Below are 14,384 nucleotides of genomic sequence, written 5' to 3' on the forward strand. Positions count from 1 at the left end.
CAGGGTCCCCGTCAATCAACAAAAGGAGTTTGTTGGAAAGGAATGGAGCCTACCTGTTTGTCTTTTGGTCTAAAGTCTCAAACCCGCAAACTCCATTGTCCCATGTTGGGTATAAAACGCTAGATTATAGGCCATCATATTGCACAGGGATCCATAGAGGTTTTCTAATAAATGCCAAAAAGGTGCAGTCACCTACTCCACTGAAAGATCGAAGCAGACGTCCCAAAAACACACTTGGTCAATAGTGCCTGTGCACTTTTATCCTTTAGATTTTTTTTCGCTGGGCTCGTTTAAGCTTTTGTTTTTGTGTTAATTCATCATAAAGAAGGCCCTACTGTCCCAAGAAAGGGTCTCTCAAAGGTCAAGTGGATCTGTCATGAACTCATCCTTTCATTATTTATCATCTAATAGCCCCAAATAACCCAAATGTATTGTTAATTTCTTGACCTGCCTCTACATTTTGGAAACTGTGGCAAGGAGCTTCACACAGTTTTACGCACCAAAAAAATAAAATTAAAAATCCCATAAAGAAAAACCAAAGAGTTCACCAGGAGACAACGTCAAAGAGTTGCTATGTGTTGCAGTGGCTAGAGCCTTTGCTCTAACATCTACGCGGGAGAGAACCACGCGAATCTCAATCCCATAATTGATTTTGATAAACTAACATGCATGGTGTGAGGAAGTCCTTTTGCACTGAGAGAAAATGAGAGTGTGTCCGAGAGGCCACCCCCAAATCAGCAATGATAAAAGTGGAGCTGAAATGGGTTGTGGGATGGAATCAAGAGAAATGAGATACACCAAATTAGAAGAGATTGGCCTGATGGACTTGGATTAGAAGGAAAAGAGGTATATAGGGAGGGGATGACGAGAAAAGGAGGAGAGTGAGTGAGGGACTGTGTGAGTGAGTGCATATGTGGAAGATGGGGGGGAAAGGGGAAGGGAGGAGGGGGTCTCGGTACTTGGCAGTCTCTGGGTATCTCAGGTTCTCTCCGGCCGGGAAAGCGGTCGATATTTAATTGTTATTGCTAGCATGGAACGCACGGAAGCGGGGCCTGTACGAAAATTTCTCATTTATTTGGTATTCTTGTTTTCTCTCCTTTTCCTCCCTTCACCCACCACCCCTGTTTGCGGGGTGGGGGAAAGTGAAAGGAGGTGTGGGGGTCTTGTGCGCACACTGGGGGCAAATGGAGAAAGGGGATGAGATCCTTGGATGACTCTGAAGGGGGGAAAAACACTGCGTCCTCCTCTCCCAAGTTTAGTTTCTGTCCCTAGACACATCATATCCACCCACCATCACCTCCACTCTGCCCCCCACCTCACTCCACTCTATCTACCCCCACCTGTCCAAAATGAAAAATCCGTCATTTTCATCAAACGTCCAACCAAATATTATCTACACTCCATTCCCGAAGATCGAATCTTATTTAGGGGCGACGGGATTCGCCATCTGTTTTTAAATTTCATTCCTCCATGAACTTTATTTTCCCTCGACTTTTGGACAAAATTATAACCCGATCGATCCGCTTTCTGGCCACCACCCGTCTACATATATTTTCCTTGTGCGGTCTCTTCACTGTGTGGGTCAATTTTCTGTCTCACGTCCACATGAACACGTGCAGAACACCGTCTGCAGCTGATAGAAACTTAAATGCAGTCCGGCTGATGTGAGGTGGAGGTTCAGGCTCTGCACCTTCGTTTTTTTAAACCTCCCCCCTATTTCTGCGCTCTCATCCTTACATCTCTCCCAGCGCCCGGATCTCTACCTTTTCGCGCGCTCTCCCCTCGCACCTCTGACCGTTTCTCCTTGTTTTCCTTTTCATGTTTTGCTAACATTGCTAATATAAACTATATCATAACAGAATACGGACACAAGCAGATTGGAGTCCCTTTTTTTCCTCGTCAACTTTTTTTCCCGCTCCGAGGATAACTTTTCTCCGGCTATAGTCCGCGCGCTGTTTGCTCATCTCACTCATCTTGATTTTCTTTTCTGACGCCCTACGGGCGGTATTCACTCATATTGCCGCTCATACGTCATGCCAGTGTAACACTTCACCAATGTGGTTTAATGCAGGAGGAAGGATTCGCTGTCCGATCTGTTAAATTGCTCGATTACCACCAGTCCTCTGCGCACGTCGACAGGATTCCCATCAACCTAAGTAGGAGCTGCCGGACAAGTCAATGAAGGTGCTTCGATGAAGGTAAGCATCCTACTTTCCCATTCTGTTACAGACAAGTGGCATTAATAATAGAGAAAAGCGTCAGGAATAAGAATCCCACGAGAAATATAATGCACTTTAGTGCGAGGGTAACATGCGCACCTCCTGCAGAAATTGATTGATGTAGGCTGTGTACGCTTGTGCGCCGGAGTTTGTCGAACAGCGCGCTGTACGCGGTACTTTCCCCTCAAATAGATCGGCAACAACTCCTAAAAGGTTCCTGCTTTAAAGTGAAAGCGTGTTTATGCGTTGAATTCGTGGGTTTGTATCCTACAGCGGCTTCGGGGACCCAGACGCTAAGGAGAGGGGATGAAGGTAAACAAATGTGCGGTGGAAAGTATAGCAGCTGTCGGGGAACTGAAACATTAACTTGGCAAATGAAGATATTCGCTTCAAAAACTTGTTCAGCCAGAATGGAGCGTGTCCATTTGCGAGCATATCTCAGTACTCCATGCATTTAATTCCAGTGTGCATATGCATGGAATTATGGATTCATTTTAATCGTAAAAGTGGCTAAAGACATAGATCCTCTCAGATGCTAACCTGTACCTCTAGAAGAGTTTACACGGGGGTATTTAACAGTAGTTTATGTCCGTAAAGCTAAACCACAATAATTTTACCAGCTGAAAATTCAAATGCAGCTCCTTCTTTTGTGTATTATGCTTCACAAACGCCTATCTTATTACTTTTAAAAATATTTACCTTTTGGATTATGTCAAGTGTAATGTGTGGGTGCTGCGATGAAAGGGAATTTCACACAGTTCAAGATCCCAGCATCATCCTCGTGCTTTTGTCGTGCGTTTTCGTGTTTTTGTGATTATGAAGAACAACCCAAACATAGACAGCAGAGAAATGAGACTCTAATCTTTGAGGTCCCACTGATGTCACTCTGCAGTTGCTGCTTTGATGCAGGAAATCAGACTGACTTTGTGTATTCATACAGCGCTGGAATTTTTATACTTTTAATACTTTTTCATGCATTTTGTTGTGTTAATTTTAGTTACAAATCAGTGAAGGTTGGCCAAAAGGTCAAGGTCACATGGACCTTTCCTCTACATGTGTATAACCTTTTTTCATCTAACAATTTTTCACATTCCCAAACCTGAACATGTGCAGTTTTATTATGATAATTTTTATGACCAGTCCTTAAATAAATTTAAGGTGATGGCTTTTTTATGTGGAATAATGAAAAATGTACTGAAAAGCGCTGCGAAAATTCTAGTGTAAAAACTGTTTCTCACACTCTGCCCTGCTTGTGGGTCCACAGTGGCCTGAAGGGCAGTCTGGATACTGTCAGTTTGACCTTTGCATTGATTTCAACTTCACGTCACACAAGGTCAAAAGCATCACACTGATGGCTCTGGTGGTTTTCAAATATACACTCGAAATGATGCATTTACATCGACATGTGTGCACGTCTCATTAGCCTATGCAACTGCATGCAATTTATTTATCTATGTAATTATGGATTAATAATAATGTATTCTGTAATGCATAATTATTAATCAATCAGTATTATTAATCATACAGATCCTCTCAGATACTAATCTAAGAATGTAGAAGAGTTTACATATATTTATGTCTGTGCCAACAGACATAAAGCACCCAGGAATTATTTTGGAAAATAAGAAATGTCGTCCATGTCTGTGTTAGCCGTGCAGTCACATGTGAGAGAGCCAGACTGCTGCTGCTGTTGTTAGATGATATATAATTTACAGTGTTTAGGTAATATTCTGAAGTAGTGTAATAAAAAAAATCAGCGCAAACAGCCTGAAAATGGCTGAGAGTGTATAATCTCAGCCAAATTGATTATATGTTTTTGCTGCTAAGATGTGACAAAATTGGTTTTCCCTATAAATCGTTGAGCAGAACCCAAAGACAAAGCATGAGCCTTAACCCCCCCCCCCCCCCCAATTAATCTTGAATACATGCACAAATTCCATTTTAGAGTCATATTAATTATTACTTTTCATAAATGTGCATCATTGCTGTTGCCAAGATGCTGCCTATCAGTGACATCTGTGCCACTAATCAGAAAGAAACCTGTTAAGATATTAGAGAAACCTTTTGCGTGACTAAAAGTAGAAAAAAAAAAGCTTTTTCTTGTTGTATTTCTGTATTGTTTGTGTTTACTTTGTTTTGAAAGATAAAAACTCATTTGAACATATTTTCAGATTGCTCATATGAAAGTTTTCACATAACTTAGTGTTTTACTCCTTGAAGTATTTGAAATGTAACAGGGTGCCTCGCTTAAGGCTTCGGAAACCATCTTATCTCACTTAATCACACGAGAAACCTTCCTTTTGTGAACTGGGAAATGTTTTGATTTCCTAGGCTTGTAGAACCTGGACTCACAACTAATCTGTAACACCGGCACCCAACAATGGGAGAGTGACCCTGCCGTAGAGTTAAGTCTGAATTTCTCTCAGGGGCTGGCAGGAAGGTGTGTAGTTCCCACTGCAGTCTTTTCATGTTTTTTTTTTTTTTTCAACAGCTATCCCAGTACCCCTGCAGTTTTTACTTCTTCCTGAAAAACCCTTTCCTATTGACACTGATAATGTGTTAATCAATATGGTAGTTTTGTGCTTATTCTAAACAACATTATATCCGCACCCACAGTATGAATCAAGGCTCGGCGAGGGCCCACTCCAAGAGAGTTCCCCTCCATTGATTAAGTATTAGCTTCAGCACCTCCAACGCCCAGCCACTTGTTTGCAAACGGTGCTCTATTTCCGAGGTAATTCAAACGATCACTAAGCATGGGAGCCAATATTTATAGAGGCTTTAACAGGTTCATTATAGTCAGAGGAGCCAGTTCCACCGGGGGATGAAGCACTCATAAAGGGCCCAGCAGAGTTAGTCCCTATCCACTGAGCATTTGACAGTACAGTCAATGGCTCCAATCATTCCTCATCTGCTTTATGGCTGCATCAATGTTTATAGCTGTTATGGGGTTAAAATAAAGCATTAACGGATGCAAAGGGTAAGGTGGTGCATTTAATCAAAGGTCACTCTGTGTGAAGTCTATAATCCACTTGGTGACAGCTAGAGCCATCCGGAGTTTTGACTGTGTGCACACTTTGTTGCTTGAAATTGTTGACAATTGTTGAAATGCATTTTACTGTTTGGGGGGGGGGGCTGTCCTGAACACTGTTGATCACTTATACTCAGTCTAGTTTTGATGCTGAAAGCTTCACCAGCTAAAATATATACAGACAAAAGTATAAGTATCCGTAATTTTGCATCAATTTCATCTATTGATAAGCTTTTTCGGGAATACTTTCGGTACTTGTTAAATGTAAACACTTTAAAATCCCTGAATGCCCCAAGTCAACTTTTACTCCTTTATACTATTTATATGTATTCTGACATGCAAGTGCTGCTGAAATGTAGTTTCTGTCTTAACACACACTTTTATTTCCTTTTATGTGTTCAGACGTAAACTTAAACTTGCAGCTTGTGTATACTAATTTCTCTCTCACATCATTATTATTCTCTTACACTTCCTGCTTTACCTTCTTCAGCCCTGCTGAATGTTACTAAAACTATCCATTTGTGTTCCTGCTTCATTTTCTATCATCGCCATCTACTTCTGCTCCTAAAGCAGCATTTCTTTTAGACAATTTGAACCCTGTTTTGGAGTCACTGACCCCACTACTCGGCTTCCCTTCTCCGTACCCCGTCTCCCACTTAACCCCATATTTCACAGCTGAACTACGGTTAATTTCCCCCCAGTCCTGCGAACAACGCTCTCTATACTGCTGGAGCACGCTTAATTACCCACAATTAAAGCCAAACGCTAACAAGAAAATTGCCCTGTTATGAAATGACTTCAAAAGGACTAGAGTAAGTAGAATAGATTGAAGGAAAAGTTGGGTGGTAGCCTCGGGTGGAAGGGAAGAGATTCTCTGCTGTGTTTTCCCCTCAAGCTGTCTCAGTGGAAGTCAGTAAGCAAAGTCTCTGTTGGCAATACCCAAAGCTGTAGACTCCAGTTTTTAACAGCTAAATTAAAGCACTGGTACTGAGAAAGCACAAGTAAGGCTGTTCATTTTACTAATGGAAGAAGGACTCTGTGAAAGCTTTGTTTTGAAAAGGGAAACTTTGGCTTCATCTTTGGTTTCTTTTATAACATCAGTTCAAAAATATACTCACCTGGACAGCTTAACTTGCGTCTTATGTGTCTCACTTAAAAAAAATATACTGTGGATCATGTTTCATGACTGCACAGGAATAATCATGGTCACCGGAACAAGTGTGGCCAAATGAATTCCAACAGTTTGCCATAAATAACTCTCAAAGATATACATGATGTGTAACCCTGTTACAAATGTAAAATGTAAATCACAGAATTCAGTGCTTTTATAATAATTAAAAACCTTCATCCATGTGTATTTGAAAACAGTACCAAAACAACATATCAAGTGGCAACAATTAAAGTTTTACAGTAAAAGATCAAGTGAATGTATCTTCAGCGTATCCAGTTCAGGTACAATGTGGAGCTAATACACCCTGAACAGGCTGCCAGTTTTTCGCAGGGCTAATACAGACAGATGGGCCGTCCGTAATGCTCACATTCATTTTGGAATTTTAGAATCGCCAGTAAACCTGATCCATGCATAGCTTTGGACTGTGAGAAAACACCAGGGAAAAACTCCTGCAGATCCTGGAGGAACATGTAAACTCCACACAGAAAGGTCTCTGCCTGGTTTCAAACCCAGGGCCTTCTTGCTGCAAAGCAACAGTGCTAACCACCACAGCTCCTCATGTGGCACCGGCCAGAAAAGACAATTCAGTAATATAAGATCAATACATGAGCTCTGAAACACTCTATCCATGAGTGCAAGTTTAATCTTCCATACAGTGACAAAAACGTATTTACATAAGGTCCTGAAATTCCATTAAATGCTCTTGGTACACCAAATAGAGGTGAAGTGGAAAGCGCACCTCTGGGTTGAAGAGGAGACGGACCACCCAGCTTGTTAACAACACACTTTTTAAATGTGTATCAACTCCTCGTGTTCCTCTAGCGCTTGATACGGTAACTTTGCCACCACTGCTGTGTGAGCCTGTGTCTCAGTGGGTGAAACACATTATAAAGCTCTTTATAGACTCAAGCTAAAGTTAAAAGATAAAAGCACAATCCTTTTTCTGCTCGGTTATTTGCGTATCTATGAACTATGAACTGAATTAGGAGAACTTGTGCTGCCATACAAACATCTAAAGACCTAGCTTATTTCAACAAGACAATGCCAAAGCAGACTAACCTCATATCACAACAGCATGAGCCTGTTAGATCTGTTTTCTATATATGTTAGAAAACAGTCACATTCTCTGTTAAAATGCTTCCTGTCATGTCCCTATGCCCTATTTAGCAGTTAGGTACATTGTTCAAATTATTGCGATTTTTTGTGTGTTTGTTTTTTATTAAGCTACCCTCACAGTATCTGACTTTTGGGAGACCGGCGATCTATATCAGTCGCAGGTGCATCTTTGAAGAAACAGCTGCAGAGGATTTTAGTCACGTATTTGGACACAGGGCTGCAGAGTTTTGCACCCTATAGGTGAGGGTTCACAAAAACATGTTTTTTTTTCCAACTTCAACAAAATATAATGCTGCACAGTCAAGAATTTGACATGATCAGCTCACTCAGATGTTAAAACTGAAACATTTGGAATCTGCAGCTAGTCTAGCGATTAAAAAAAAAAAAAGGCAAATATACTCTTTTAAAACATTTATCTAGAAAACATCTGCTTTCTTTACCTAACGCCATGCTGAACAAAAGCTATTGTCAGTATTTTGATATATACAAACTAAAAATGTTCAAAAGGTTCAACTTAATTTAAAGTTAAGGGACTGCCAAGTTATTCGAGTTTGGAAGACATGGATTTTACTATGGTGTTTGAGGAAAATTCAGGGAATAACCAGTGCGAAGGGGCTTCTACCCTTGGTATTATTGGATGGTAAACGTACTAATTGTTGAAAAACATTTATTCTGTAAAAAAGTAATCAACCAACCACAAAGGGATACATTTTTCTAGAGAAAGGGTTTTGTCACTGTGGAAAATTCACCAGTTTTATTAAGAAAAGCATAGAAAATAATGAAATTCTTCACATGTTGTGTGTGGGCTGAGAAACTTATTGTTGGGAAGAGATGTTGATCTAAAATGTTATTTCTCCTATTTCTCATCACTGTCAGCACACAGCTGTAATTCCATTCAACTCCATTTTTTGGGGGTTGGGATTTGAGACACATGTAGTTCAATATAAGGCCACAAAAACTGAAGATATACACATGACTGGTCAACAGACGTAAGACAGAAAATAGAGTACTGTGAAACAGTTCCTAAAACCAAAAACTAAAGCACAAACTCAAAATAATTTATGTGAATAATATTGCATAATGGGTAAGTAGTCTTCAAAGTGGATGAGTGGTTAGCATGGTTGCCTCACAGGATGGGTTCCTGGGTTCAAACCTGGGTAGAACCTCCTGTGTGGACCCTGTATGTCCTCATCACGCTTAAGTGGGTTTTCTCCAGGAGCTCCCACTATTGAAAAACATTGTAGGTCTTGCAAAAAACATTCTTAATCTCAAGAGTTTCAGTTTCTTGTTAAAGAGAAAGGTTATAAAAGTGCCTCATTTTCTTCCACAACACTTTATCCAGAGTATTTTCTGTTGTGTTTAGGTGCGCCCCCACCATTAAAGCTGAGGATCTGAGATGCCTGACAGAATTTAAAAAATAAAAATGGTGCAACCAGAACACAACCACCAATAAGAAGATCGTGAACACATTCTTGTAACAAAACAGTACCTATTGAAGCCCTGCTGGTACAACCTCACAGCAGCTGAGAGGAATTGAGACACCCAGATGTTGGAGTGTGTCTAGGACAATATAACTGACCACAGATCCCATTCTCTGTCACTGAGGAATGGGCCGAGCCTTCAATGCCATCAACAACCCTCCCTGCACGCTTCCCCTCCATCCTCCCAAAGCAATCCAATCTACAGCTGGCAAAATGAAACAAATAAACACTAATTTGGATTATTTACGTCCAGTTTACACCACAGGAGGCAAGGTATGAGACGGAGGAAAGAAGAGCTATATGGTCGGAGGATAATTGTAACAGTGGTAGTAATAAGTGCAGCAGCTACAGTGATAACAATTAGATTTGATTTCATTTGAGAATGCCTCCACAGCTGCTCCTCACTCACCCCCTTAACCCCCTTCTTTCCCTTCCCCCTCCTCTCCCTCCCCTCACTCCTCTCCCCCTAGATTAAAGTGGGTGTGTTAATTCCGTGGTGTAGCGATCGAACAGCTCTGGCAACAATGGGAAATGGGCTATTGATCAGAACAGCTCAGATTAAGACTAGGCAGTGGAGCTCTTTCTTGCTCTCTTTCCCCTCCTTTTCTCTCCATTTCCCACCTTCTACTGCCTGTCTTCCTGTCTGTCCTGCTTGTGTCACTCCCTCCTATACACACACACACACACACGGACACGCACACTTCTCTCTCTTGTCTTTCAACCTCAAAGAGGAAGAGAGTGTTTGCATGCATAAGAGTCTATGAGGATTTCCTGTCCTTTCCTCCTTGTCCCTTCTCTCTATCTCGGCTCCTCCCGCTTCTAATTTCTCTGCTGACAACGCCTCTCGTAACTCAATGTCCCAAAAACATAATATTTTAGCTTCATCAAAAGCAAAGAATGCACGGAATCCAATAACTACGGTAGTCTCAAAAGGCATAGAGCTCGAGCCTTTTAACGGTTCACTCTGCAGCAATTTGACATCCATTCACATGAGATTTTATATCAGTCAGTCACAGGGAGGCCTTGTGTTGTGCCACCACAATTAAAATCTGCCCTATCAAAATGCCTCGCATACCAAAATTAGCTGTCATGATTGTGCTGCAGGACGGAACACATTGAGTTTGCATTGAATAGACATAGAACATGCCAAATGTGAGGAGACAGCAAATCCATACAGTGAAAAGTGAGCTAAGAATCCCCAGCTCTACTTATATTAATTAACTCAGTCAATGGGGATGTGATAGGTCAGTTATTCATCCTCTTCCAGCGCCTCCCCACTCTGTCACATATACCTCCCAGGTGTCAGAGGCTCAGACGCTCCAGCTGCTGAGCAGAGATCATTGGGAGGAAAAAAAACATGGATGAATGGGCTGGTCTGAGATCAGTGGCTGGAGGTTACTGGCATGTTTCAGTGTTTCTCTTTGTGCTTTTGCCCTTTTGGATTTTAGAGGTGACATGGAGAAATGCAGCAGACACCGTATACATGTACATGCACCAGCAATATTTACGCACACACACACACCAGTGGTCACATCAATATTGCTGTGACCCTCAGGGGACTCAGAGTACTGGCGAAGCTTTCATCTGCAGAGTGTGTGAGTGTCCTTGCTCCTGACATGGCCATCCGTACAAAGCTGATGTACATTAAAGACAAAAGCTATGCGCACAAGCAAATACACTCATACACTGGTGTTGCAGCATGGCGTTATGTCCAATGTGAGCCGAAAATCCGGGCAAAAAAGTTGAGAAGCACTGGTGTCTGCTGGAAGCCTTAACAAGCTGTGATGGAAGGCTGAGATCAAAAGTGGACACCAGAGGGCGATAAAGAGGTCCGTGTGTCGTTGTCTGAATTTATTGTATGGACTCCGTGTGTGTGCGTGGCTGTGGCCATAGCCGTGTTGTGTAACTGATGCTCATTCAGTAGTTTTGGCCCTTCCAAATATTTTTGGAAAGATCTTTCTGTTTGTGTGTTTTCGCGGGAATTAGAGCAAATTTGCCTTTTTCTAATTGCTGATTAGGACAGAAACTAATAATATTTTGCTTCACGGCTGATTTTTTTAATCAATCAACAAGCCTTTGAAAGCTTCAGAAAACACTGAAACGTACTCACCGTGTTTTTGTAGAGTCCAACGTGTGGCTCTCAGCTTCTTTCCCATGCTTCCATCTCCAAACCCTTCCCTTGATACCCTTGTCATAGGCTTTGGCTCTCTGCACTCAAGTGAGTTTCATTGGTTTACCTAATTGATTATTAACTTGCTTATTGAGGATCATTTAAATAATTAAAGTTTGTTAAGGGCAGAGTTGACTCAGTCGCACAAGAGCTGGGGCATTCTTTCCGCTGCGCTGCGTGCTTGTGCGGGTGTGTGATTTTCATTTATGCAGACACTTGATGGAAGTCACGAGTTGAAGGAAGACGATTTGTTTCACTGTAGTGTGGATTTTGCTACAGGGACAGCAAACAAACAACAGTTTACTTAAGCCAGACTGACAGGTGGGGCTCGACCTTTACTGAGTGTCGTTTAAGGTTTCCTTTATATTCATTGAAAACAAAGAAAATATTGCTTTGGCTAGGTAGCATTTTATTTAGCACATAGGAAATCACAGTGATTCCTCTAGTCTCAGACTTCAATCCGACTTCAGCTGTAGGTGGAAGGTTTTTGTGTCATAGAAAACACTGTCAGGCACATCAGTCCCCAGTCGCATTGGCACTGGAAACGCATTGAAGTGGCCACTTTCATTGCTTGTTTGGGGAATTGGTGCCCAATTCAATGTGAGTAACTTTTAGGGTCAGGTCAACAGGGTGGTGAGTACTGTGACTCTTCAAAGCCGGCGGGGGGAGACGCGATGGAGGGGCTCCTCTTGTGGCAGCAAAGAGAGCCCTGAATAAGAGAGAGGGAGAAAGAAAAACACACCCAGTCACAAACACACAATTACACTACACACATACATACACACACACACTCTCTCACACACAGAGACCTCATATATGAGACACGGGAGCGGAAACGGGTCGAATCCTACTTCAAATTCTCTTTCCTCTCGGCTTGTCGACCGGGGAAAACAAACCGACCCGAGGCACAGCGAATAGGGATTTACTAATTAACTGCTTACACACACACACACACACACACACACACACACACACACACACACACACACACACACAGAGGGAGAAAGAGAAGAGAGAGAGAAGAGAGAGAGAAAGATACACACCTTCTCTCCTCCCTCCTCCCCCTCCCTCTGCTCTCCTTCCCGGGTTCAGGCTGGTAGTAGTGCTGCCTCTCCGGTCGCTGGCTCGGTGCGCCGTCAGAGTGAATGCGTGTGGATAGACTGGTCGCCGGTGAGAAAACCATTTACTAAAAAAATCATACTGAAGGTATGTTTTCCTCTTTGTGCATTTTATTTATTGCGTGTAATATTTATAGACATTGAATTTGATATTTTTATTGTTTGTTTTGGGGGTTTTTTCCCCTCGAGGAAAAAAGTTGGGGTTCTAGTGAGTTAGTAAGTGTTTTTAAAAAAGCATTTCACGATACGTCTGCGCTGGGCGACATTATTCTTCACGGCTGTCATTTTTGCTATAAATAAGATGTTTATGTTTTCCTGTATGGCATTCCCTCCGCAGTGTAATCTTGTAACAAAAAAGTTGGACTGCACGTAATTCACACAGGCTCTTTTAGCCACCATTACTGGGATTTTGTGTTGTTGTTGTTGTTGTTTTTTGTTTTTAAATATTTGTCTTTTTTTAAATATTGCAAACGTTTAAGTGCTCTTTGCATCCTTTGCAAGTAGACACTCACACAAACACACCAGAAAGGTGGTTAAATAGTCGACTTCTTCCGTGCATGTGTGAAGCCTCGGCTGTTCGGGCGCACTTGGATGCGTTCAGCTGTCTGCGTTGGCCCGGATTAGCCTTTAAATGTCTCTATTTGTTAAGGCGTCCAGATCTCACCTCCACACCGCCTTATCAATCAGTCAATTAAACAGCCACTCACACGCGGCGAGCTGCACAAGTCCTCAGCCGGTGTATCTCTCTCTCTGTGTCTCTCTCTCGCTCTGCTCCATTTGTTTGTGTGTGTGCGAGTGGCCTCATGCAATTTATAAATATTGTATAATAAAGTGTGCCTGTGTGACGTTTGTATCTTGTTTTTTGTGGGGGGGGGTTTTCATTGTGCGAGTGCGTCTTGTTGCCTGCATGCTTGTGCCATGTCCTCAACTTTGGGACGTGCACGTGTTGCACGTGGTTATATTTTGATTTGGTTTTAGTTTATTTCATTATTTGACTTTTTTGTTTTCTTTAATTTCTCGTCTTTGAGTTAGCTTCCACGGTTGTCGACAGTTTTCCAATTTCTCAGTACAAGCTACCAACGTTTAGGTTGTTCGAGTTTATTCCAAGTTTTGGCCCAACACACCCACACACACACACACACACACACACACACACACACACACACACACACACACACACACACACACACCACAAGAGAAAATAGATAAATAAATCAACAACCAAGCAGCAAAGAAGTGGTTTGCTCTCTGTGACCATCCTTCAGTGTGCTCACCAAAGAAAAATATTGAAGTTTACTCCAGCAGGAGTGAAGCCGGCGATATGTGTGCGCGTGCGCGCGTGTATCTGCCTGTATATGTGTTTTCAGACTCACATGGGAGTTTGTTTCAGAAGTGGGCGCATCGATACATTTCGGAGTCTAGTTTAAAAAAATATATATTTGGAATAATCTTTATTTGATTTCGCTGGTCTCTCCCTCATATGGTGTTTTCTTTTTAGGTGTTTGGCCCTTTGCAACTTTGATGCATATTTATGCGCGCCGTGGGTGTACTCCATCAATTATTTGTGCCAGTATAATTCCAGATAAACAGTGTTTGTAAATCAATACATGCATGTAACTATTGCAGATTAAGAGATCGATCAATGGATCCACCGTAACCCCAACCAGTGCTGTTTTTTCCTCCCTCTCTCTCTTTTTTCGAGTCAGTTACAACTCACATCTAACTTTTCACATCTGTCTAAAAAGAAGTTTTAATGCGTGTGAAAGTGCTTGTTTGTGTCTGTGAAAAACATTTTTGACAATTGAGGAAACTTTAGAGTTTTCTATTTTATAATAACCAGAAATTACTTAAATATGCCCAGAGTGTGCGTAATAATGTTAATAATAATAATAATAATAATAATAATAATAATAATAATAATAATGTCTTGTTCTTATAATTAATTTTGTTTTTGTATTTATTTTTCGTCACCCTCGTGGCCTCCGTCAGTTTTCCCCTCTCTGTGTTTCCTGTGTGTGAACTTTCAGACCAACGTGTTGAACCTCTCCTCGGTAATTGGATAATATTCCTGCTTTTTG

General features: G+C 41.6%; 1 protein-coding gene across 1 annotated transcript in view; it reads left to right on the forward strand.

The window, feature by feature from the left end:
* The first annotated feature begins 350 nt into the window (after positions 1-350).
* erfl1 (Ets2 repressor factor like 1) overlaps positions 351-14,384 on the forward strand; it is a 49,948-nt gene continuing 35,914 nt past the window's right edge. Inside the window, exon 1 of the mRNA XM_040030244.1 lies at positions 351-2,198. The gene's annotated coding sequence lies outside the window, so the exon portion shown is untranslated. The remainder of the gene's footprint in view (positions 2,199-14,384) is intronic.

Source organism: Simochromis diagramma, unplaced genomic scaffold, assembly GCF_900408965.1.
Source record: "Simochromis diagramma unplaced genomic scaffold, fSimDia1.1 OVJJ01000361.1, whole genome shotgun sequence".
NCBI classification, from domain to species: domain Eukaryota; kingdom Metazoa; phylum Chordata; class Actinopteri; order Cichliformes; family Cichlidae; genus Simochromis; species Simochromis diagramma.